General features: G+C 47.6%; 1 long non-coding RNA gene across 4 annotated transcripts in view; it reads right to left on the reverse strand.

Moving 5' to 3' along the window:
* Positions 1-27,409, reverse strand: part of LOC120095616 (uncharacterized) — a 177,461-nt gene that overhangs the window by 27,196 nt on the left and 122,856 nt on the right. For 2 of the 4 annotated variants that reach the window (XR_015633301.1, XR_015633294.1), the window contains exon 6: positions 17,483-18,026. The exons of the other annotated variants lie outside the window; for them this stretch is intronic. This is a non-coding gene — a long non-coding RNA (uncharacterized LOC120095616). Of the gene's footprint in view, positions 1-17,482; positions 18,027-27,409 lie in introns of those variants that run through there. 4 annotated transcript variants of the gene reach the window in all.

Below are 27,409 nucleotides of genomic sequence, written 5' to 3' on the forward strand. Positions count from 1 at the left end.
CTTACTGGCTAGTGCATTACAAACTCACAGAGTTCTTGGACTCCCATCACAGCTAACAGAGGAGTTCCTGTCTTCACTGAACTTCAAACATGCAGATCTTAGGATCCCAGCTCGAGGGTCCTAGCCACACCTCTGCCTTATCGATCTCAGCTGAGCCAGGTTTCCCTTTGGGAGACTTGTCCTCAAAGGAGGAGCCGTGTCTCCTGGGAGACCAACAAACCACAGATAACACTGTGATCATAGCAGATCCAGAGTCAGGGAGATCCAGTATCCCAGAAGGAAAATCCGCTCCTCTGTGAGCCAGAGGGACTTGAATTCTAAGTATTGCACGGGGCAGTAACTAAAAAACAGACGCATTAGCCTTTTCCAAATCCTTTTCTGGAGTTTCCCATGAAACCCCTTTATTCGTGTGCACAGGAGCGCAGTCCTGGCTGGCTACAGGTCGAGTTTGAGTTATTTTAGGTGAGGGGGTGTCGCAGAGGGAGACAGACTTGGAGGTAGAGGGAGTTTATTTCGGTAGAGGCACTTTATTTTGCTTTCTTGCCTGGGAGGATGTGTCTCCCTTGGGTAATTTAAAGTTTGTTAAGAACCTTGGAATTCCTTGGAGGGAGGAACACCATTGCAAATAAAATAAAAAGGTCACGGCAGAGAGATGGAGACAAAGGTGACCCCACGCAGTGCCTCTAGGCTCTGGGCATTTGACAATAGGCTAAGGTCTTTAGGCTAAGGAAGCTGCCTCTCTTAACCTAGTTCTTGTTCCAACTTTTGTTCTGTGCCTGGGTGTCTGATATTTCTTGTCCCCAGCACTGTGCTAGAATTTTTCCATGTGTTGGTTGATACATTTTATCTTTACACAACCACCAGAAGACTAATTTTGAATCCAAACCACATGTGTCTAATTAAAAGAATCGTATCACGCTCACCCCAGGCTTCCCCTCCCCGTTGGAAAATGAGTTAGACAAATTGACTGAGCCAAGCTTCCTAGACTTGGTGCTGTGGTCAATATATTGACTGCTAGTCTCAAGTCAGTGCTGTCTGTTCCATCAGGGTGGTTTCCTTTGCCTTGCTCAGAAAGTCTCTGTGACGCTCTACCCCTCTTCTTCCTGACACTGTCTTTCCTCTCAAACACACGGACAGCCTGGACTGTCATCTTGGTGTCCTTGGCAGGAAGGAACCCTCACTCTATATTTAAAGGCTCCTGATATAGTCTAGGTAAACACCCAGAACAGTGTAGGCTGTGCACACCATATCTTTGGTCTATGACATCACCGGCATGTTCAGAGCCTGCAGGCGGGAGAAGGCCAGCTTCTCCAGGCCCACACTCTTAGATCATAATGTCTAGATTTTTAGCGAGCCCTTTCTGTTCAAATACATTCAAGACAGAAGAGAACTGATGTCTGTTATTACAAGTCCCTCTAACCCTTGGCACTAGGGCAAAGCACACCTTCTTTTTAATGCCACTGTGAGTACCCTGGATCCTCCTATGCTCTGGGGGATACAGTTTCATATGATCCATTCTCTTACTATGAGTTTGGGACACCGATTCTGAAGTGGCACATCAATGCATATGTTTTTAGAAGATGTTAATCTGTCAGTCATTTCAAGAACAGGAAAGTTGCAAGGCTAACACAATGAACTTTAAAAAAGAGAAAGGTAAGTGGCCCACATGTTATTCCACCCATGCTGGAGCTTTCTGTCAAGGCCATATGAGTTAAGGCCATCAGGGAAGAGGGAACCTTAACTGAGAAAATGTCTCCATCAGATCGGCCCATGGGCAAGCCTGTGCACCATTTTCTTGATTAATGATTGACGTAAGAGGGTCCAGACCACTTTGGGCATTGCCACCTCTGGGCAGGTGGTTCTGAGCTATAGAGAAAAGCAAGCTGGGCAAGCCATAGGTGCAAGCCAGTAAGCAGCACCCCCCCCCCCCATAGTCTCTGCCTCGATCCCTTCTCAATGGACTGTAAGCCACAAGAAGAAATAAATCCTTTCTTCTTCAAGATACTTTTGGTCATGGTTTTTGTCACAGCAGTAGAATGCAAATTAAAACACTATCACTTTCAAATACTGGAGTATGTAGCTTCTAAGGAACCCTCTGTCACAACCAAGACACATCTGTCAAAAAATGAAGAAATTAGCATTGGTGCCCATGACCATTTAACCTCCAAATGCCACCCAGCTGCTTAGGTGAAGCCTTTAACAGCAGATGTGCCAATCCAGGGTGGCTCCTTCCCTCTTGTCATCTCATACCTTCAGACTCTTCTGGTTGGTCCATAACGGTTTTAATTTCCATGACCTAGACACTTGGTAATCAGGAGGCAATTATCCCGTAGGCCTCCCACAGGCTGGGCTTTCCACACAATTCTTCATCACCGGATCTAAGTGTGCATCTGTGGCAGAGGTAAAGTCACAGACATGATGCTTCTTTGGGAGTCAAGGGAGCATGACTTTAATATTCCCCAGTGGTGACTACATAACCAAGACGAAGAAGGTGATGTTTTCATGTTTCCACTTGATTTGCATGTATCAGGGGTTCAGATCCCAGATAGTCATGCAAATGCCAACCTGGTGTGGTGACCACCTGTAGTCCCAGCATGCAGGAGGCAGAGACAAAGAGGCAAGCGTTTTACAGTCATGTTTACAGGAGGCAAACTGGCTCACTAGGCCATCCAGAATTGGCAAGCCCATGTTCAGCAAGAGGCATTGCCTCAATATATAAAGTACAGAGTAATTGAAGAAGACACACGACATCCATGTCAGACCTTTATATTCAAGTGCACACACATGCACATGTGTACACACACGATCACATACATGCAAACACATTTGTACATACACTTGCAGAAAAAAGAAAAGGACAAGGGGCGAAAAAGCAAGATGGACAGTGCCTAAGTAATGAATCACCTCTGGCTTCCACATACACACATATGCACAAACACACGTACACATGTATCTATATACACAAAACAAGCACATGCACGTACATACACATAAATACACAAATACAAAAGTGTAGCTACCATCTGACCTAACAAATTTACTTCTGAGTATATGTCCCCAGGGAATTAAAAGCAGAAATTTAGGGCTGAGGAGCTCATTCAATGGTTAAAGTGAAAGAGTGAGAACCAGAGTTCGTATCCCCAGAACCCATGGAAATGTCTGCTGGCTGTGGTAATTGACCTGCTGTTTCATCCCTGGGAGGCAAGGACAGAGGCCCAGAGCAAGCTGACCAGAAGACTAATTTCTAATTTCATCAGTGAGCCTTGGGTTTGACTGACAAACCTGCCTCAATGAATGAAGTGTCCTTGACAACAGCTTCTACATGCACTAGGTACATATCCCATAACCACCCAGATACACGAATGTAGAAACACATGTATACATATACACATGCACACATGCACACATACACACATGCACACATACACACATGCATAAATGCACACATGCACACATGCACACATGCATAAATGCACACATGCACACATACACACATGTACACATGCACACATAAAAGTGGAAAAGAGAGCCATCAAAGAGGCTTTTGTGTTTATAGCAGTATCCTCCGTAAAGAACAGATGCTTAGGACAACCTAAGTGTCCACCAACAGAGGAATTCATCCACACAATAGGGTGCGTGCAGGAACGGGGCATTATCTAGCCTGGGGGAAGGAAGCCTGATGTGGGGAGGGCTTGGAGACACTGTGCTAAGTGGATGAAGTCAGGCACAAAGAGGCAAGCGTTTTACAGTCATGTTTACAGGAGTGTCAAAGGTAGTCACCAAGATAGAGATTAAGGTACAGTGACAGCTGTCAGAATCTTTGGGCATTGGGAGGGGGCAGGGCTACTGTTCTGTGGGTACTGAGTTTCAACTTCCCCAAAGGACAAGCATTCTGCAGATGAAGGAGGTGGCAGTCACATGACAATACGCTTGCTCTTAATACCACCAAAGTATGCACTTAGACGTGACTAATACGGGAAGGTTCATATTGTGAGTTTTTTTTTTTTTGTCATAATTTGAAAACTACCAAGATTAGCTCTTCTATGAAAGGCAAGTGAATGAGGATGTACGCAGCCTCTGTGCTTGCTAAATGCTTCACAAATACCAATATTACGGCTTTACAGAGCTATGCCTTGCACCCCCTCCAAGGAAAGCCTCTGGATATTCTGTGATGAGGGACGGAGGGCAATAGCTCACAAGAGTGTTTGTGTGGCAGTGACCAAAGGACAAACAGAGCTCACGGCTGACGCATTGCAAAGGGACATTCCCACACCTTAAATTCAGTCCATTTGAATCATACCTCTGACAAGGGCCCTGGGTCCAGAAAGCCTGCTGTAGAAGACTCATGCCAACCTATGAGAAGAGTCCATTGGCTTCCTCATCCAACTCGGCAAGGGGTGTGGCTGCATTGTCTTGATGTCATTCGGCAGGAAGCAAGAATGCTGTCACGGAAAATGGACTGTGGGGTAGGGATTAGCCTGGGCTTAGGAGCTATGCTCAGGGGACCTCTCCCACGGCACCCACTCTGAGGACATCCACAAAACATGCCTCTACCGAGACACACATGTCTGGTTGATTCTTACCACAGCTTTACAAGGTGGTGGACATCAGCACGGCTTTTTGCAGACAGAAGGAAACCTGAGGCAGGCAAGCGGCCTTCACCGAGTGTGAAACAGTGGCTGACCAGGAGTCAACTCTAGAGTGGAGTTCCCAGAGGCCGTTGTTTGCACAGCCTGTCTCTGCCTGAGTCTCACTGAAAGCTGTAAGAGTTTGTCTGGGGCCAGCAAGATGGTTCAGCATGTAAAAGTGCCCAGCGCACAAGCCCAGTGATGTGAGTATGACCCCGGGAACCCATGTTAAGAGCCAGGTGGGGTAGTAGGCATCCGAAAACTTTAGCACTCCTACAGTGAGGTGGGAACTGGAGATGGGGAAATCACTGTGAAGCTATTTAACCAGCCAGCCTGGAGTACATAGCATGGCGCCTGGGTGATGATGATGATGATGATGATGATGATGATGATGATATAATAAAAATTAAAATAAAGAACCAATTCCTAAAAGTTGTTCTCTCACCTCCATACTTTTGCCATGGAACACAAGTGCCCTCCCACAGTGATGATGGTGGTGGTGGTGGTGGTGGTGAGAATTCTCATTCCTATTATCATAACAGCTACTACCATGGCAAGCTAGACACTGTTTTTGTTCTCTGCATTTCCGCTTAATGCTGGCTTTTTGTCTGTTTGTTTTTACATAGGGTCTTCTATAGCCCAGGCTAGACTCAAACTTACTATAAATCAAAGAATGACCTTGAACTTTTAACATCAAAAATGTGATTCCGTGGAAAATTCATGAAATACCCCTGACCTACTAACGACTGTAGTGTACCCTCAGCACGCTATGGCCTCGGCTGTCCCTGTCATGATCACGTGGCTAACAGTGAGCTTCAGATCCTGCCACCACCCACCATGGAGAAAGAGTTGTTCATGTTTGGTTGGCTAAGGAAAGGATCAAAGCTAAAAACTTGCGGTTTGCTTTCTATGAAGTGGGAATTGCTTCACACATGGGGAAAGTGCACGATATCATGAAGGGTCTGGTCTGCTGCATCTTGGTCTGGAGCTCTAGATAACCGGAAGACGCCTTTATTGGTAGCCTTAGCTCGTTGTATTGCTCTGGAATTACTGAGCAGGACATTCTACACCACTCGTGACCCTAGAGGAGGTCTTGGGGTTCATCAGCTTCCTGTTTGTGCACATGGGTATGCACATAAACAACCTTCTCCTTTTCCACTGGGGGACACAAACTAGAAATTTCTTTTGAGTTTGGATAACAGACTCCCAGAAAGGAGACAGAAGCAAAAATATTAAGAACTGTCTGTGCAGCAGTGGGTGCTGGGTCAGATGGGTGGAGGCAGGCTGCTCTCTGCTTCTCTGAGTGAGACTGAGGCACAGGGGGTGCCCACGCCTGCCTCTCCTCAGCTGACCTCAGACAGGCCTGCCATAGCTGAGTATACATGGGGAGCCATCAACACTGAACACATTTCACCGGCGTACAGAATGCTCCTAGCAGCGGTATTTATACAATTCCGAAGTGAAGAATTATGCCTGTTAGACCTTTAGGTGTGTCTTACGTGGTTGACACCAAAGAAAGAAGCCGTTTCTAACTATAGGCCGTGAAGTCTGTGTCTGCGGTACATCATTGATTCACGACGTGATTCTGTAGCCCTACATGCAACTCCGGAGTTCCCACTCAGAGTCACCGACTGCAGAACACAAAAGACTCCACCAAATGTCATTTCACCTCTGGCTGCACCTCATTACCGTGTGGTAGCTCCTTTTGTGCAAACAGCCGCTGGTTTCTAGCATAACAAGGAGACCCGTGGTGTCTGTATCGAACATATTCCTCGGAGAATGAGAAATCTCCGACCAGGGAAGGGGAGAGCCTTGTTAGGCGCTGGAAAGAGGCTGGAATGCGCATGCGCGTCGCCTTCCAGTACTGCCTAATTGCCCATAAATGTCATTAAGTTGAGAAATGTTTTCCACCAAATTAGCTTCAACTCATGATGTCTAATTATCTGGGGAAGCTGGAAGATAACGTATCAGCCTGCGTTTGAGAAAACATGTTTAACGGGTGCAGCCACGATGGGGAGGCAGGTCTGTTATCTGTGGAAGCCAAGCCTGAGCCCAGCATGTAAGCAGTGTCTCCTTTTCCGGTGCCAAGAATCTTACAACTCCCTCCCAGACTTTTTTTTTTAAGCCAGAAAGCGTGAGGGCCTCCCTGGAATTCATTGTAAGCCTACAGCATAAGAGTAGCATGTTGGGGTGGGGCGTCAGTAATTAACGGGGTCATTTTGGTAGAAAGTTAACAGGCAACTCAGTTGAAAGGGTGATTCAACTTTTAGTCTTTCTCAACACTCATCAAGTAAGCTCTCCCCTGTAATGAAGAGTAAAGAATGCTCACACACAGCCGGGATTCCCAGCAACCCCTTACCTAAGTAGCTGCCGCGCCCAGATTCTTTGACTAAAAGGTGAGGAGACCCAGAGGGCCAGACATTCCCATAGATGCATAGCCAGCCTGTGCTGAGGGGAAATCTGGACCCAGCTCGGAACCCTGGAACCCTGGGTCTGCGACTTGTTCATAGTGAGCACCCAGGCCCCTCAGACTAAGAAATCTCATCTTGGTCTTCATCTCTAACTGAAAACTTGAATTCTGAGCAAGAGCCTGACTCGATGTTCAGAACTGCTGGCGTTTTCACACCAAGACCCACCATGAATACTGTCCACAGCCACCATTGTTACTGAGAAGCAGTCAAGCTTGCTGGCAGAACTAGCTTGCTACTCAATGTGTCTTCAAAGAGCTACTATGACTGTTATCATATACGTTTTTATCATAGTTGTGTTTGACCATACTTGGTTTCTTTAGACTTTTTGTATTTAAAAGTATAATTCCATGGATAAAGAAAAAGTGCATATTCGTAGTGGAACTGTGTTCAGTCACGAGGAGTAAAATTATGGTATTTATAGGAAAATGGATGAACCTGGAAGTCGTTGTGCTAAGCAAAGTAAATTGGGCTCAGGAAGGTACAGAGCACACCTTCTCTCCTATGCTGGGGTTGGGGGGGATGAAATATGAGAGGAAAGAGAATTAAGTGGGGAAGTGATAGAGGCATAAAAGCAGGGAGATCGCATTTGGGAGGAGAAAAAGATCAGCGAGGGAAAGAACAGGGAGATGGGGGAGCTGTGGGAAAAGAAAGGAATGAAAATTAAGATTAATGGCATATTTGTTCAAAAACATCCTAACAGAGCCCATTGCTAACTTTACATTTTAATTTAAGGACTAGAAAGATAGCTCAGCGGGTAAAGGTGTTCATGCGCATGCACACGCGCGCGCGCACACACACACACACACACACTCACACACACATACATGTGTGCACACATGCACACATATACACACACATGCATACATATATACACATGCACACACATACACATATATACAAGTACACACACATGCGTACACATACACAGAAATTTATTTTGAAAATTTACTTTTAAAATATGATTCTGAAGGATGCTCTAAAGCCTTGGCCAGACGACACCGGCCCCTAAGACTGGGAATCCACCTTAGCAATTGTGTTCTTGGGAACCACAGTCACCTAAGCACTTTTTAGCTCTGAGCTAGGTTGGACCTCTGCTCTGAGACCTGAGCATGTGCCCCAACTTCCTATTATAAGGGGACAGCTGGGCATCTTCTCTATGCTCAGGTAGTCCCCAGACACCCAGCACAGCTGTCCTCCACCAATGCACTGTCCCCCAGGTCAGTCTAACTGTGAGCTATGTGGAAGCATTCAGCAGTAGAGGTACAGCTCTGCTCCCCAGAGTTAGCAGTGTGTGTACCCACGAAAAAAAGCAACACTAGAGAGGGTGCTTGGTGACACCCAACATGCACCCACAAAGCCCTGGCTGCTTGGCACCTCTCACTCACAGTGTGATGGCAAAGGTGACTAGTATTTGGATTCGATATGAGAAACCTTCCTATCATCCTCCAGACAGGCTTGGGAGGCACTTAAGGATCCATGGCCCAAGAGGGTTTGGAGAGCACAGGATGAGCAGTCAGAGCCATTCTGTTGCCCTTCGAAGGATGCTGTAAGCCAGGGAGCCTGGCCAGCCCTGAGGTGGACTGGCAGCTTATCCCAGAGGTAGGAGCAGACATTGCTGGATCCATCTAATTTAATGGCCTCAAGACAGGAAGGGCCTTCCATAGTAAGTGTTGGCCACTGTCACTGAGAGGACCTGGGGGACCACTAAAATGTGAGGTGTGTGAAAGCCACAGAACATGGGTTCTTTTACTGTATCAGGCATGTGCAGAGAAAATGTCCCTCTATCTGGCTTCCCCTGCAGCTTCCCCAAGCTGCATGGTGACCAACAGACAGCTACATTTTCCACCAGGGCCAGACCAATTACATGGACACCCCTGCCCAACCTACAAGAGAACGTGTTCCGGGGCTGGGGATTTAGCTCAGTGGTAGAGCGCTTACCTAGGAAGCGCAAGACCCTGGGTTCGGTCCCCAGCTCTGGAAAAAAAAAGAACCAAAAAAAAAAAAAAAAGAGAGAGAGAGAGAACATGTTCCAAAGACCAAGACGTAAGATTGAGTCTTCAAAGCCAGGAAGACATTTGAGGTCCCACTCAAATCCATCCCCAAGGCCATGTGCTTTACGTACAGAATGTCTTCTTTGGTGACAAAGGCAGGGGAGGCTGTGGGGGCAGTGGGTCCCTGAAGCTGTGAGCTCTGAGAAGAGGAGAGACCACCTCATGCTCAGGGTACCAGGACACAAAGCCCACCCTTCTCTGGGCCGGAAGCTGAAGTTACACACTTAGGAGCATGTGCGTTCAATCTCCAACCAGACCGGGGGAATGCCGTCCCACAGCCTGGGCTTGCAGTGGAGGAGAGGGAACTCTGTCCATCAGAGTGGGAAAGAACACAAATGTCTGTGTGACTCTGATTCACGGTTTTGTTCTATTCCTTTTTGGGGACAAGGAATTGTCACTATTCCCTGACGTAAGGCAGTGAAGATTTGGGCACTAATTTTGATTGATGCTTTCCAGATAAGAGGATGCTGACAGGTGGATCAGCCCACAGATGCTGGTGCTGTCTAATTTAGGAATAAAGCAAATATAATACATGAGTGGGTATTAACACAAAGAATGAGGTCCTTGTCTATCAGGCTAAACTAGTGATACTATAAAGCCATCATGTAAAACGACTCGTTGGGTACAAGTGACAGTCCCAGGGCATCCCATTTTGCTAGGGCCCCATCACTCTCCACCCTGTGACTTCCCCTGGAGGAAACTGGCCATTGGAGCTTACAGAGTATACATACATTCAAGGATAGATGAGTGGGAATCCCATCTACTTACAATCTTTCCTCCCCTGGAGAAACAGTGAAGAGAAACCATCATGAAATCTCTATGACGATGACCTGGCCATCTGATTGGTTAGGGTAGAGAGGACAGAGATAGGTGTGTCAGCCTGCCATGTTTGAGTGATGAACCAAAACTTCACGGTCTTAACACAACTACTGAACTCACACACTTGTCTACATGCCTTGGGTTGGCTGGGGCTGCCTGACATGCCTCGTCCTCATAGACCTCCAGCATGCTTGTCAGACACACCCTTCACTCTGCATTGACAGAGACACAAGAGGGCAAGCCCAGCCTGGCAAGTCCTACTAAGATCTTGGATCACTTCCAGTCTACTCATGTCCCACTGCCTCAAATCGCAGGGCTACCCAAGGCTCCATATCTACTCCTAAAGTCACGTGGGGGGAGGGACTATAGGGCGGAAGCATAAGAGGTTTTCATGAGGCCTTTGGGAGCAGGGCCCCTAGGAAGTGCAGTAGCTACTTTTCTCCTTGTAGTGACAAAATACTCAACAAGGGACTGCTTAAGGAACGAAGGGTTTGTTTTGGTTCACCATGTGAGAGTGTATCCCTTCATGGTGAGAAGCCATGGCAACAGGAGTGGAAGCAACTGGTCCCATTGCATCCATAGTCAGGAAGCAAAGAGGGATGAAGCCACCACAATTTCTCTACTTTAATCAGTCCAGGATCACAGCTCATGGAAGGGTGCCACCCACGCCTTGGGGGGAATCTCTCCACCTTAATTAACCTCAATTAATACCATCTAGAAAGTCCCTCTCAGACATGCCCAGAAATATGCATCTAAGATGATGCTAGATTCAAGTTGACAGTCACATAAAATACCACTGGAGACAGAGTCAGGCATCGTGGGCATGGAATCTTCATCAGAAGATGGGCTGTCCAAGAGGACAAGCTTGCTTTTTCTCACCATGTGGTGCTCTATCCTACCTTAGGACTCTGTAGAGAGTTCAGCAAAAAGATTCTTCAGATGAGCCAGGCACTGTGCTCGGTCACGATTCCACATGGCTCTGTCCTCTCACAGAGCCTGGTTAAACCCACAAGCTGAATGTCTCAGCAGTCCAATTTGTCATTTGAAGGCCCAGAAGATTCCTGGAGAGCTGCTGACTTCTATGTTGAAAGCCCAAAGAAATTGGTTCTAATATTGGTGAAGGAATGCTGAAGCAACAGAGCAGATGAACTTGCCAGCAAGAGTGAAGGCGAGCAGGCAAAAGGCAGAGTTCCTTCCACCTTCTTTCCTCTGAAAGCAGAAGGCACCACCCAGATTTAGTGTGGGGTGAGACAAACTAACTTTTTAGAGAAAGTATGTAGAAAAGGGCTTTAGTTAGCACAAAGATCTGGAGGGCCAAGGGCTTGGTGCCAGCATTAGATCTGCTCTAACAGGAGTCTCAGTCAAGATTGTTTTCGAGAGAAGTGAGATTGCAGTACTGCACAGCTCCCTGTCTTAGTTAGGATTTTACTACTGTGAACAGACACCATGACCAAGGCAACTCTTATAAAGACAACATTTTATCGGGGCTGGCTTACAGGTTCAGAGGTTCGGACCATTGTCATCAAGGCAGGAACATGGCAGCATCCAGACAGGCATGGTGCAGGAGAAGCTGAGTACTACATTTTCATCTGAAGGCTTCTAAGCAGAATACTGGCCACCAGGCAGCTAAGATGTCTCATTAGACTTATCTGGGTCCTGCTCTTCTGTTCCATAAGATGCATTCTTACAAGGCCATCTTTTCCTCTTGCGAAGGGGAGATATTAGATGCCACCAGCCCTGGGATAAAGGCATTCAGCTCTCAGTTGGCTTGGGACATATCAGCTGCCTTTGTGAAAGATGAGATAGATTTCCACAGAGCTTCCAAAAGGACATAGAGCCATTGTGGAATGGAGTCTTGCCCAAAATCAGAATAGGAGAAAAGAATAGACAGTTGAGAAGGAAAGAGAGAAGGGGAGGAAGAAGGCAATAAAATCTGTGCCCCTGTAATGTCACAGATCAACAGTAGTAGACACTGCTGGACTGCCCTTAAAGGACAAGGATACAAGGAGGTCTGAGGATACAGTGTTCAAGAAAGAACATGGACAGCTTCTGTATGGGATTTAAAGAACCTTCCCTTTCCCAGGCCACAGAGCTACAATGTAACATGAAGCTAATGGGCTAACTAGAGCTGATGTGGAAAGTTAGCAAACTTCTCCCTCTACAAGGGAGATCCTTTTACACAACAAAGTTAGGAAAAGGACAAAGCATTCAATTCAATATTCCTCGGGTGACGGAGAGACGGGGGAAGCTGTGTGGTGCTCCCTGGTGGCTTCCTGATTTTCCCCATTATTTCTGAGCTCTTTCGCCTGCCACATACCGTGTGTAATATTATCCAAACACCATCACACATGGACAAAGGGAGAGCCACATCCTAGTCTTGGTTCCACGCCTCATTTTAGAGCATTGGACCATATATTTTTGTGCCTCAAGAGAAGGCTGAGCGGTGCAGGGGGCAGGAAGAGATCGCAAAGAACCAGCCTCAATCGCACCTCTAACTCACATATTCATCATAATCAGGGGCTGTGCACAGCACAAACCATCACCCCGAAAGGGCATATGTTGCCTGTATTGTTCTCACATCAATAAGACGAGGAGTGTACAGCCAGCTCAATTCCTAGGTAAAACCTATGTGGTACAGCTTGCTCCGTTGCGTGTCAAACTCATCCAGTGAGCTATTTAGAACCAAGGAATCAAAACCGTTAGGTTCTTATCTCTGCTTCCCACTGTGCCAACACTTCACTTTTTAAGCCTCTTTCTCCCCCTCCTCTCTCTTTCTCCCCCTCCTCTCTCTTTCTCCCCCTCCTCCCCCTCTCTTCTCTTCTCTCCTCTCTCTCTCTCTCTCTCTCTCTCTCTCTCTCAAAAGCACACATAAAGCTAAACAAGTTTCCATTCCACATAAATTCAGATGATGAATTTACACAAAGCCCCCCAGGAGATTTGCAATGGAAATGTCCCCTGGCTCTTAGCTCAGGAGCCCAAGGCGCAGCATTATTACAGTATCTGATTTGGAATTCAAATTCTCCCCCAAGACAGCAGACCTTTTTTACATTTCTGACACTCATCGCCTTCTGGCTGGACACATCCCACGGACCACATATCCTTGGAGCTATTCTAACTCCTCACTGAAAGACATCGAGGTGACTGGTCAAAGGGAACCACCCAAAGACACAGAACCGACACTCACACAGCTCCCACCCCAGGCTCCCACTCCCACATCCGCTAACCTCTGTGGCTACTATACCAGTCTTCTTCCAAACCGGAAGGGCCATCTCTGTGGCTGCACCAAGTACCTGTTGGCCAGCCTCTCTTCCCCACCCCCTCCAGCACAAACCCTCACTGCTGGCCGTGACACATGCTTCCTGGCTCATCTGGGTGGCCCAGGCTCATTAGGAAGGGATTTGGTGCCTGTTAGTTAATTGAGGCCCATTCCTGCCACCTGCCACTCTCTGGCCTCATCTGCACACTAACTGTTCCTAATTGTCATCATACGGTAGATCCCCGCAACAACTTGAGAACAGGTCCTCAGAAGTCCGCTCAGGCCCCATGACATTGTGGGAATCAGGGTTGTGAGAGCGTGGGGTGTAGTGACAGTTTATCAGAGGCCAGAGGTTTGGAGAAGAAAAGCACCTAGGGCTAACCTCAGTCATGCTTTATGAATCAGGGACACAAAGCCTTCCTCAGATCCAGACAAACTCTGAGCCCAGACTACACAGCCTGTGGATGTGGTTTGCTATCTGTGTAAGATTTGCAGCCCCTGAGTGTGTTTAACCATAAAAGGCTGGGACATCAATGCAGTATCCTTGTTGTTAGGCTAGAGAAGGAAGGAAGCAGAGGGGGAAACTTCTGGGAAGTCAAACACACAGTAAATAAAAAGACTGGGGGAGGGGGCGTGAGAAGGACCATTGGACTGAAGAGTTAGGAAGAATTTTGATGTTAATACACAATGCCTATCTGGTAAGAAACAGATGTCAGCTCTGAGTTACAGAGTGTCAGGACCTACAGAAAGGGAGAGAGTGGGCTCTGGGGGGGAGAAGAAAGACTGTGGTAGAAGAAACTGAGGGATTTAGAGGCTCAGGAACCATGTCTGGACGAACCCCAAAAAACCGGGTTGTAGCAAGTGGAGTGAGGGTAAGTGGTCTGGCTTTGGGTGCCAGCTGACTGTATTTTTTGACTATAAACACACTTCCCTGGGACTCTGAGAACAACACTTTGGGAACACTCCACAACCAGGGAACTGTGTGGTCTCTCCACCCAGAACTGGAAAGTGGGGTTTCTGATACACCACTCCCTCCACACCGAATGAGGAAAAAAACACTAAACAGGAAAAGCCCAAGTGATTCGGGAAGAGGGACGATAAGTAAGAAAAGAAAGGAGGAAGAAAGAAAGCCAAAGAGAAGGAGGGAGGAACGAAGGAACGAAGAAATGAAGAAGAAAGGGGAGGAGGTATGGAAGGGGGACAAGGACAATTGTGGAAACCCCAACATGGGACAAATCAGAAGTTTCTGCTGTTATTGACCAGACCCATATCACCAGCTCTAAAAAGCTCCTGTCCCACCAGCTCCCCACAAACAGATCTGAGGGGAGGGCGATTGTACACAGGAGAACAAAGGACCCTTCTGCCCTGACACACACACACACACACACACACACACACACACACACACACAGTCTTAGGCTTTGTTGCACAGTATAACACCTGACATCACCAGTTTTCTTTGAGGTTTCTTTAAGGAAGTCTTCCTGTCTTCAGGGAGCTCCTGTGCACACTCCCTGGCCAAGCGTTAGCATGTCCTGTGTGTCTCGGAGCCCAGTTCTGCCCGAAAACAAACACCAAAGCCTCTCTTCTCACACCTTGCCCAAAGGCTCCTGACTATCTGAATCCCCCTCCTCCCTGGAAGTCACTCACTACCTTTCCTGCTCTCTCCCTCCAGCCTGGGAACCCAAGGGGCCTGGTCTAGGCTGATTCCAAGAGCTGGCAGATTTCAAAGCAAAAAAAAAAAGGAGAGAGTGGCAGTTTGACACCGCACTGTCACAGTTAAAATGGGCCCGGCGCATGACCCGGGCTCGGACACTGATGCCTCGTGCCCAATCACAGCTGAGCTTGCATCTGCCACGGTTCACGGCCGCTGCTCCATGCTGGGGGGACCAGATGCCTCTGTTGAAGCTGCTCTCTTCCAGGTCTGCCGGACACGCGGCCACAAGACACAGCCCGGCCACCCGTCACTGGGCATCATCTGCCTCTGCAGCCTGTCCTTTCTACACAATCCTCCCTCCATCCCTCTGCGTCCCCACACCTCCCCACACACAGAGGAGATAGTTCTCGTCTTAAAGTTTGACCTGAAGGAGCCAAGTAGAATAAAAGGCTAACAAGTGGGACTTTGATTCCTGCCACCCGGAAAACAACACAGAGTGCTCAAAGACGGGGCCAGGAGGCCAGCAGAACCCTGCTCTGTGTCCCCACAAGACTCCTGTTCAAATGTCACTGTGGCTGTTAAGAATATTGACATTAGAGAACAAGTTTAAACACCACGCACTTAACCTCCTTAGAGGAGTTGACCTGTTTTGTTGGAAGTTTGGAGGCAGGGGGAAGGTGGAGTGGCACAGACAGCAGCTCAGTGTCATCAGCGTGGCCTCAAAATGGACTTGGGTTTTGTATTTTAAGTAAATCTTCCTGGAAACAGCATCTTTTCTCACTCTAGCCCCTAGACAGCTGCCTTGTCAGGAGACCTCACAGAGAACTGGTTCTGCCCATCATTTTAAACCCCTCCCACTGCTCTTTGGCTCCGCCCACCACTCTGCCTGCCATTCTGTGACTTCCAAGTAGCACACATTTGACCAGAAAATGGGATGAGGTGAAATGTTCTCTGGGTGTCCAGGTGACAGTTATCCTTCACATGCCACTGGCTGTTCTTGCTGGTGACTCCTGTGACACCACAACTCCTTGTCACTGTCTCGATCCTGATTCATAAAGCATGACTTCTCATTTCCCCAATCCCTCCCTTCACATGGACAGTTACTGAACAAATCTCTGTCCAAACTGGAGCCTCAGAATGAGGCTCTGCCTAGATCCTTATTTCAGCCCCATTCCTGTTCAAGCAGAACAGGATCCACCAGCTGAGCCTGAAGCTGCAGATAGACCTATAGACGATATGTTCCCTAAGCATGAGATATGAAATAAGGTTCAGCTGGTGAATTAGATACCATGAAAAGGCAATGATAACTCACAGCGAACTATAGCGGTTATAATGATAAGAGTTATTTCAAACTTAGGAATTGCTGATTAATGGAATTTCCCATCTATGTTCTTTGACCATAGTTGGAATGCGGCTGCTGAGGAGGGAGCAAGAGGAACTCAGAGAAGCACCGGAGGTGAAAGGGGGGAGAGGGACCTGTAAAGAGGGACGTTCATTCTCTTCACCACTGAGCACACACCACAAGCCACACATGGCACTAGGTAACAGAGACACAAAAATGAAGATGACTCCCCCTGTGTCCCTGGGTGTGATGACATTTTTATTGAGAAATTTGCAGTAGAAGCCTCATGGTGATTTAACAAATGAGGTTTCAAAGTGGAACGCATTTATAATCTGGCAGTTCCCTAAATATAAATATCAAATATACTTGGTTATAGTTAGTCCTTCACGGTTCCCTGGGGCCAGAGTGTTTGCCACAAGATTCAAGGGGAGTTCTACTAACAATGCTCTAAATCTAGAAGTAATATTCATCACTCCTCGGTACATAAAAAGCACCCACTAAGTGCTCTGGGTGACTTAATATAAAGCATTGAGTTAGTAGATTTGAGTCTATACAAACCTATATAATATGAAATGGTATATGTGATGGTTCAATGCAGTATGGCAGATGATACATTGCTCTCCATGCTTATGGAATGTTTCCTGAGGAAGACCATGTTAATAGTAATAACCTTTATCACCCAGAAGGCCTATCCAGTGCTTTCCCTTTTGGATATGACTTAAAATCTGAGCCAAAGCTCCGTGTACATGCTGACATAAGGTGACTCCAAAATGGGACATGCATAGACTGGTTAACCCCACATCAACACCAGAAGCCTTGGGATTTTTCTGACACTGCCTGTCCCTGGGCTGCACGGTAGCATTGCTGTGTTTGTTTTTTAATAATTCTTGTTCTTTCTGGGCTGCCTCTGCTCAGACATCCCCCATGTGTGTCTCCAAACACAGGACAATCAACAACACAAGAATTCAATCAGTCTGGGTGTCCCTCTCCAAAGCAGGGAAGTTTAGAATACCCTGCCCGTGGTTCAGCACCAAGGACACCTCCTAAGCTATAGGTCGATCAGCGTGAGGCTCAACCTGGTGAGGTTGACTCAGCATGTAAAGGTGCTTGCTACCAAGCCTGACAGGCTGAGTTCAAATCCCAGGCACCCACATAGCAGAAGAAGAGAACTGACTCCTGCAAGTTGTCCTCTGACCTCCCATACATTTGCACGAATAGATAGGTAATAAAATATGAAGCAGACCACCAAGAAACATAATTTCAGTAACTTTTAATGTTTAATAGTTTTAAGTTCTATAATCCCAAAGATAAGCCACAAAAGACTGGCCAGAATGTTTTCAGTTATAATACAAATGAAAGGCACTGATGACCCGATTGTGGGACCTCTAGGGAGAGCTAACTACGGACACTCATTTGACAGATGATCAAGCCAAGCATGGGGACCTGCCTGCAGCTCATGGGGCAGGCACTCTGTGCTAGTGACCACGCTCTTCCAAGTGGTGCTCACATTAAGAAGCCAGATTTATACCTAGACCCACTCCACTGCCAAGACATTTTCCCCAGTTGATAAATGTCTTATTCAGGTGGCTTTTGAAAGAGCATCTCTTTGGAGGATTTAGTATAAATTAACAGCTTTCAGGACATTCTCCCGTTCTTCTTCACAAGATCCGTATCTTCTATTCTTGTCAGGTCTCTGGTGCTGGGGGCTCCTCGGGGCCCTTTCCACATCATTGTGCAGTAAGGGGTGACTGGTAAGCTTGGTCTTCATCCATGATGAACTAAAGATGTCAACAGCCAAGTTCCTACCCAAAGATACACAGCTATCAGAAGCAGAGAGACTCCCACTTGTTCTGGTTCCTGAACCCTTGGTACTTGTCCATCACCTGCTACGAACCGTTGGCTCTGCAGAGCTCAGCCCCGAAAGGGCAAGCTATGTACAGAAAAGTGGGATGTTCATTTTCTAGATCTGTTGTTTATTCATGTTATAACTTGAGTACAAAATGTTCCCCACCTGGCTCCTTGCTGGTGGTACTGTTTTGGAAGATTCTAGAGTTTTTAGATAGTGACATATATCTATGGGGAAAGGGCTAATAGACGGTAGCCTGGTTCCAGTCCTGGCTCCGCTCTCTGCTTCCTGGATTTCCAGAGTAATGTAATCAGCTGCCCTCTGCCATGGCTGCTGCAGCTAGACTCTCTCACCAGTTCTTCCTCACCATGGTAGATTGCATCCCCTCAGAGCATGAGTATAACGCCCACCTTACGGTGTTTCTGTAAGAGATCTGGTGATGGCAAGGAGAGAAATAACTGTATAAAATGTGGCTAGAGGGGGTTGAGGATTTGGCTCAGTGGTAGAGCACTTGCCTAGCAAGCAGAAGGCCCTGGGTTCGGTCCCCAGCTCCGAAAAAAAAAATGTGGCTAGAGAGGCAAATCCGCAGTTAAAAGCACATACTGCTCTTACAGAGGACCTGGGGACCAGAGGAGGGCTCCCGGAACCCATGTCAGATCACAGCTCCAGGGAATCCAGCACCTTCTTCTGGCTTCTGTGGGCAACTGCATCATGTGCACATTCCCCACACATGGACACACATGCATACATATAATTAAAAATAAAGCAAATCTTGAAAAAATGCTCAGTGAGTCTATTCATTGTTATAAGTTACCAGAGTCATGTGTGTCTTCAGGTTTCCTCTGAGTTGACACAAAAGCTGAGAGTGTCATTGGGAGAAATGACCAAAGGCTGGCAGAGATGGACAGGACCCCTACCAGAAGAAAGCACCAGGAAGCAGGAGCCAAGCTACAAGGGGCAGAAGATGTCCAGCATGAATTTTCCCAAAATGGACATGAACACTTCCAGAATATTGTCACCCTCTATCAAGAGGCATGAAGTAGAAACAGACAGTCTGAATTTGGGCAGGACTCTGAATGCCTCTCTGAGCAAAACACAGATGTGTGGTAGAAGTCAGGCCCAAATGCCCTGAAGTCAGGTAGTAAGATGTTAGTAACACAGCCTTTGCCTGACTCAGTGTCAGAGCCCAGGCCACATGGAGCCGTCCAGCCAGCTGACAGCCCAGCTACAACTGCAAACCTGTGAGGGGGCGGGCACTCTGGAAACTAGATTGTTTTTGCCCTGCACATGCCCTTCTAGAGCCTGGAATGTTGGGGCTGCTGTGGCTTGGACAAGGCTGATCCCCTTCTAAGCCTATTCTGAGCTTTAATTTCTTGGTACATCATGCTGGGAGGTGAGGTCTGGTGGGAGATGGAGTATACATTACGTAGTCATGAACCGGACCCCTCAGAGCTCTCAGGGACTAAACCACCAACCAAGAGTCTACATGGTGGATCCATGGCTCCCGTTGTATATGTAGCAGAGGATGGCCTTATCTGGCATCAATGGGAGGGAGGCCCTTGGTCCTATGGAGGCTTGATACCCCAGAGTAGGGGGATGCTAGAGGGGTAAGGAGGGAGTGGGTACATGGGTGGGAGAGCATCCTCTTAGAGACCAAGGGGAGGGGGAGGAGAGGGGGGTTGCAGAGGGGAGACTAGGAATGGGGACAACATAAAATAACCAGTACATTTAAAAAGAAGAAGAGGAGGGGGGAAGAGGAGGGGGGAGGAAGAAGAGGAGGAGGGGGGAAGAGGAGGAGGGGGGAAGAGGAGGAGGGGGAAAGAGGAAGAGGAGGAGGAGGGGGGAAGAGGAGGAGGGGGGAAGAGGAGGAGGGGGGAAGAGGAGGAGGGGGGAAGAGGAGGAGGGGGAAAGAGGAAGAGGAGGAGGAGGGGGGAAGAGGAGGAGGGGGGAAGAGGAGGAGGGGGGAAGAGGAGGAGGGGGAAAGAGGAAGAGGAGGAGGAGGGGGGAAGAGGAGGAGGGGGAAGAGGAGGAGGGGGGAAGAGGAGGAGGGGGGAAGAGGAGGAGGGGGAAAGAGGAATAGGAGGAGGAGGGGGAAAGAGGAAGAGGAGGAGGGGGGAAGAGGAAGAGGAGGAGGGGGAAGAGGAAGAGGAGGAGGGGGGAAGAGGAAGAGGAGGAGGGGGAAGAGGAAGAGGAGGAGGGGGAGAGGAAGAGGAGGAGGGGGGAAGAGGAAGAGGAAGGGGAGGAGGAGGAGGAACCAGAATAAGAGTCAGCTCCTCTCCTTTGTTTTGCATGAAGCTATTTTTGCCTTTCCACCCCACACCATGTATAGAGCACATCACTCCTCGGGTACATAAAAAGCACCCACTAAGTGCTCTGGGTGACTTAATAAAAAGCATTTGAGTTAGTAGATTTGAGTCTATACATGAGCTCTGGCCGACTGATCCAGAACTTCTCAGCCAAAAGCAACACCTCTTCTGGATCAGTTATCCAATTTCAGGTTCTCTGCTATAGCAACAAAAACAAAGAAAGTATCTTTTCCATTTATTTCCATTTGAGTAAAATATACTCAAAACGACTGCAGCAATCCATGGTCTAACCCACGAAAACTTCCCTGTCTGAGTTCAAGACTAAGATAAGACACTATTCCCATCATTCTTTGCAGCTCACCAGACACTTGTAGTCCTCACTGCTTGTCCAGAAAGAGTTGGAAGGAACTGCTGTGAATTTTACAGAAGTCACTGCGTTGTGACAAAGTTCACGGCTCCCTGCACCACCTGCCTCGGATTCCCACCAGAAGCCATCATTCCTGATTAAAGCAAACACTGTCAATTCGGCCATGGCCCTGGGCCATTCTGGTCCCCTCTGAAAACGTTGCCAAACAGCTCCCTGATTGGGTCACGTTAGGTCACAGTATCCACGGGTGGACAAAATGTAGTAAAAATTTTATGGGCCACTTGAGACCTATTGGATAGGCAAGGAACAAGCTAGGTCCAAAAGAGCGCAGTTGGATCTAAGTCTTTTCAGAAAGTACTCACATATGGACACTTCCCTAAGACTTCTCTGGCCCCTCAGCAGCCTGTGTCTCCACCCCCATCACTCTTCCTGTCAGCCCGGCCAGTGTGCTATTCTCTTTCAGCTCCTGTGAACAAAGAAAATTTCAGAGCCCAGTCTCTCTCTTTTGTTGCAATTCTAGAGAGCTCTTCAGGGAACAGGGTGGAATTGGGGGTGGGGAGCCTATAGCCTGTCCAGAGGGCATTATCTTTGCCAAATGCCTATAGGCCTCCAGCAGAGCTGGCTTAACTTTGAGGAGTGGTATGTACATTTGTGTGTGTGTGTGTGTGTGTGTGTGTGTGTGTGTGTGTGTGTGTGTGCACACTCACAGGCACACACACAGATCCCACCAGGGAGGGCCCCAAGCATCCTGCACATTTAGATCTGTTCTTGCTGGTGCTGGGGAATCCCCTAAGGTCTCCAGGAAGAAAGTAAATGGTCCTCAGCTCTGAAGAGCTTCAGGATCAACGCCAACATCCAAGACTCACAAGAGTCCCAAGGACCCATCGCAATCCTTGAGGGTTCCACTCCCACATTTCAGTTGAGAAACCACAAATGCAGGCTCCTGATTAGTCTTGTTATATGCTAGACTCTGAAGGTCTTTCCATAGCCTCAGTTTCTACATCTACAAAATGGGAAGAAAAGTTTGTTATGTCTGCATCTATTCACCAGGCAATGTTGTCAAGCAATAGCAAAAGGAGCAGGACTTTATGGCTTATCCCTCAAAATCGCTTGACGGGTTTATGAAGAGAGAACCCTGAGCTTCAAGGTCATGAAGGAAAGCATTCAATTCCTCGAGACTGGTCAAAAGAAAGGCAGTTCCTCTCAACACTGACAGACCGACCAGCTGAATAACTTCCTTTCCTTTTCTTTTAGCCATGGAGGTTCTCACTTAGCCCAGGCTGGACCAAGCCCACTATGTAGCTAAGAATGACTTGGAATTTCTGATCCTCCTGCCTCAATTTGCTAAGTGCTGTGGATTATAAGCATGGACAGCCAGAAACCTTCTGTTTCTAAAGTAACGTTCTGATTTTGGATGTGGAATATATGGTATCCATAGTCACATATAATTATACATAACACATAACTATTCACATATATAATTATTTACATGTGTACATATAGTATGCTATTATAGAGCTATGTGTAATTGCCAAAGATAGCCATGGGGATGTCTTCCCCCACACCTAATCTTCTATAATGGGACTCATTCTTCTTCAATTGAGAGTCTACCTTGAGTTTAGGCAGATGTTGAATTCACCTGCAACCAACAGTCTAAGATGGGAGTGAGTTGCAGGACTGTAAAATTCTGGGACCATTTGTACAGTCCCAGAAATTCCATACCCTGAAAGGTCTGGGAGGCAGCTGTGCTGTAAGGAAGCTGTCATGACTAGTCTTACGTCAACTTGACACACACTACAGTCAGCTTGGAAGAGGGAGCCTCAGTGGAGAAAATGTCCCACCAGAGTGGCCTGTGGCCATTTTTGGTTGATGGTTGAGGTGGGAGATGAAGCTCACTGTGGGCAGTGCTTTTCTCAGGGCAGGACAGTACTCAGGTAGTCCTGAGTGTTATCGGAAAGCAGGCTGAGCAAGTCATGGGAAACAGGGCAGTAACTGATGCCCTCCATGTCTCTGCTTCAGTTCCTGCCTCCCTGTCCCTGCCCTGAGTTCCAGTCCTAGCTTCCCCCGGGGGACAGACCTACCCGCTGTAATCGGAAATAAATCATTTCCTCCCCAAGTTGCTTATGATCATTGTGTCTTACCACAGCAGTAGAAACCCTAACTAAGGCAGATGCCCAAACAATCCCACGTAAAAAGATCTGGAAAGACACAGGGACACACACAAAGCTGGCAGCGACCAGCTTCTGTAGACCCGGGTCTCCAGTTTCCGGTTCTGAACACCATCTGACTGCAGTTATGTGAGAGACCCCCAAGACTTAACCCTCAGCTCAGAGTTTCCTGAATCAAAGTTTCACAGAGGAGATAAAGCAGCGGTTGCTTAGGCCCACCATCTCACTCTGGTGTGTAGTGGGTAGATAAGAAAGCAGTTGAGCAGCGAGAACCAGAGCTGCTCAATAAGGTTCCGGGCATGGTGCTGAGCTGGCTTGCTCTTCTCAAAACAGCCATCAGCAGTTTGGTGGGTGACATGTGCACCCACAAAGGTTTTACATGCCGGAACCCTAAGAACAGCCTGGCCTGTCAGTCCCCTGGCTTCTCTAAGAGCAGTCTCAGTGGTGACTTTGACCTCTTTCTTTGCCTCTGTTTCCCCCCACCCCCATCTCCTGCCTCTAGGAGTCCCCTCGACAAACCACTGACACCCAAGCCCTTGTCTCAGGCTCTGCAGACAAGAGGACCCAACTGAGACTCTAGGATGAGCTAGATCAAGGAGCTGTGTTTGCCCTGCACAAAAGAGGAAAGACTCTCCCAGCTCTGGGGCCAATGAAGGGAGAGCCACCGGAAACCGGCAGAACCAACCCCGACCCCTCTCTCCTCTGCCCTCTGCCCCTACCTACCTGTCAGCAGGGTTAAAGAACAGGATTTACCTAGGCCTGTGACAACTGGCTTGGGGCTCCGTGGTAAGGGCAGGATCATCTCGAGGGAGGGCAGGGAGGTGGGGAGGCTTGGCTGGTCTGGGGGCAGGGAGGTGGGAAAGCTGGAGCAGCACAAAGTATGGGAACAGATGGGACTTCTTGTGCACCAGGGCTAATTAAGACAGCAGCTCAGGGCCTGGGCCCCAGATACTGTCCACAGCCTCCAGGGGCTGAGCACACAGAGCTGCACACTGGCTCCCCAGGCCGGCAATCTAAGCTAAAGGTCTCAGTCCTGAGAGAAGGCTGGAGGGAGAGATGTCATCCCAGGACCACCATCTCTCCATCCTAGGCCCAGAAACCACCATCAAAGAGCAGCAGTTTCTAATCCTCTCTGAGTGGTCATACTGCAAGGTCCAGGGCCCTAAGGGGGAGCCAAGGGAAAGGGGGCAGGGAATGAAGGAAAGGCTCCGTATAAGCAGAAGGCTGCCACCACCAACTGAGGTAATGGGGCTGATCCTAGATGATATGTGTGAAACTCTCAGACTGACCGTGTGTGTGTGTGTGTGTGTGTGTGTGTGTGTGTGTGTGTGTGTGTGTGTGCGCGCACGCGTGCGCGCACATGTATATGTATGTGTGAAAGAGAGTGTATTTGAGAGCATTGTGAGAGTGTGTGTGAGTATATATACATGATCTGTGCACATGTGTGTGTATGAGAAAGTAGGTGTGTGAGTATGCTTGCATGTAAGTGTTCAGGTGTGTGCGAGTGTGTATGGAGTATGTGGGCATATGAGTGTGAGAGTATGCATGTGTGAGTGTATGTGTGTGTGAGTATAACTATGTGTATTTGTGTATGCAAATATATGTGTCTTTAAAGCACAATGTGTATGGGTGTCTGTATATGTTTGTGTTGTGTGTGTGTCTGTCTTTAAGAACAATGATGATTTGGTAATGGTATTTTTTTAATTTTTTTTTATTTTTTTAATGTGTCTGTGTTTGCCTATGTGTGTTTAGGTGCAGATGTCCTTGGGGGCTGGGTGTCCTGTAACTGGAGTTACAGGCAAGTATAAGCATCTGATATGAGTCCTGGAAAGAGACCCTCTACAGGGCAGTCCCCACTCTCACCCTCTACAAGGCAGTCCTCACTCTCACCCTCTACAAGGGCAGTGCACACTCTCACCCTCTACAAGGGCAGTCCCCACTCTTACCCGCACACACATCTTTTCTAGCCCCTATTGCTGCTATATTTTATGCACCTTTCTCTCATTTTCTAAGTTGTATGGTTGAAAAAATATTGAAAAAATATAAACCATTTGCTTCAAAATACTCCTCAGGCCTGCCCATACAAACACATCATGGCACTTGCCCACACACATGCAAACACATGTGCATACATGCATGCCATGTGCACATCCAATGCACGATGAGAAAGAACATCTCTGATGTTTGCATTTGTAGAATCCTGAACTTTGACCGATTCTAAAGCTTCCTGTTCTGTGTCATCCACATACAGGTTGGAAATCCAGATGTAAAAATGATTTAGAGCCCTTGGGTTTTAACTCGTGTTTCCACATTCAAAGACATCCAAGTTCCTAAGTATTTACTATCTAAATGATATTCCAGGAAGCTATATTCTTCTGAATGTAACTTGAGTCAGAGTATTTGGACATTTTACTGGGTTCCCTAGTGCCAATCAGAGAGCAGATTGTCCCATCAAAGAGATCATCGGTAGGTGACCAGAGGGAGCACACCGCATTGTAACCATTGTCCCCAACCTGGGATTTGAGCAAGCAAAACCATAAATGCTGAGGCTGTATTTCCAGGTGACCTTGTAAACTCAGTGCGATGAACTGAGAGCAATTTTGAAGGGGATCAGCTGGACTCAGGAGAAAACAGCACTTGCATGTGTTTTATCACTGAGACAGATGTGTAAGGGAAGAGAGGGCTCAACTCCAGCGATGGACCTAAGACCTAAACCTCTCCATTACTCCCTTCTATTAATTGTCAGATATAGATAGATAGATAGATAGATAGATAGATAGATATAGATAGATATAGAAACAGATACAGATAGATATAGATATATATAGATAAAGATATATACGCATATATCTATAGATGATAGATAGATAGATAGATAGATAGATAGATAGATAGATAGGTAGATAGATAGATCTCACCATCATTCCACCTTTTAAAAAGGACATTGACTGGGCAGGGTGACAAAAGCCTTTAATGCCAGCCCTCGGGAGGCAGAAGCAGGCAGTACCTATGAATTCAAAAACTCCTTGGTCTACCTAGCAAGGTCTAGGCAAGCCAGGGCCATATAGTACAACCCATGTGTTAAAAATGTGTAATATACAGCTGCCTGCAAAAATGTGGCTATTTGAGATACCTGGAACAATTCAGACATTCCTAGAAAAATAAACCACATGATGCCACAAAGCAGAGAACAGTACAGTGGTCTTGTGGGGCCAGAGGTTCACAGAGCAAGAACTTGTGGTTCCAAGATGAACCCATCCCAGAGCCCTCATCACAACACTGTGACGTCAAGAATAACAAAATAAATACCCACAATTGCTGAGGACACATCTTTACTGTCCTCATCCTCCCACACACAAAGTAACTATGTATCCTGAGTTAACTCCGAAAATCACTTCCTACAACCCGTGCGTGCAATGCTGCTGCTCCACCCTGAGTTTGCATCAGCTGCTGTTGCCCATGGGACTGGTCTCAGGGCTCTCCACAGATGCAGCTTGGCCACCTGGAAGATTAAAGCCAAGGGGAGTCAGAGAGATGCCTCCGAGGTTAAGGGTATTGGCTGCTCTTCCAGACGACATGGTTTGATTCCCAGCCCCTGCATGGTCGATCACGAACACCCACAACTCCAGTTCCAAGGAATCTGACACCTTCTGGACTCTGTGGACACTGCACACCCTTAGTACAGACACACGTGCAGGCAAAACCCCATATATGCAAAATAAAAATGTTTAGGAAATTAAAGCCAGGACTCACAGTGGGAGGTTCTGACGGGCTGCTTTTGAATAAAGGAAAAGCAACCAGCTCACTTGTGAATGCGCAGACAGGTTCTGACATTGTAACCAGGTTCTGACATTGTAACCATAGCTGAAATCTTGCCCAGGTCAGCCAGGGTCAGCCAGCACTGTGGAGGCATCACTGGCTCCACCCTCTCTCAACCGGAACTGCTCTCTGAGATGATCCTACATTTTTTTTTCTTTTTTTCGGAGCTGGCCTACATTTTAAATAGACAGAAATATGACTACTTCTCACGTTCCACTGACCCCTCCATTGGGGCCACTGCTGTGTCCTCACAGTGGCCTTGCTAGGTCTCAAGCCTCCCCATGAAGTTCTTTTAAGCCAGCAGCAAATCAGTCCTCTCAAAGCCTAAGTCAGACCATGCCTGCTGCCCTCTGTCCCAGCTGTCCAGAAGCCCTTCCCCCTGTGCTCACCAGGAAAGGCCAAGTTTTAACTGTGCTCCATGGCCCTGTAGGATTGGCCCTCACCATACCCTACATCCTACACCCTCTAGTGGACTGCCTCGGACCTAGTGTTTCCTCTTTAGCTGCTTCTACTCCAGGTACTTCCTCATGCCCTTCAAATAGGCATGAACTTTACATTAACACCCTCCACACACACACACCCCGCTCCCTGCCATCCTCTTCTTGTGATACAGGACTTGTATACTAGGCAAGTGCACTAAACTAAGCTATATTCTCTCTCTCTCTCTCTCTCTCTCTCT

Source organism: Rattus norvegicus, chromosome 11 (genome assembly GCF_021556685.1).
Source record: "Rattus norvegicus strain SHRSP/BbbUtx chromosome 11, alternate assembly SHRSP_T2T, whole genome shotgun sequence".
NCBI classification, from domain to species: Eukaryota; Metazoa; Chordata; class Mammalia; order Rodentia; family Muridae; genus Rattus; species Rattus norvegicus.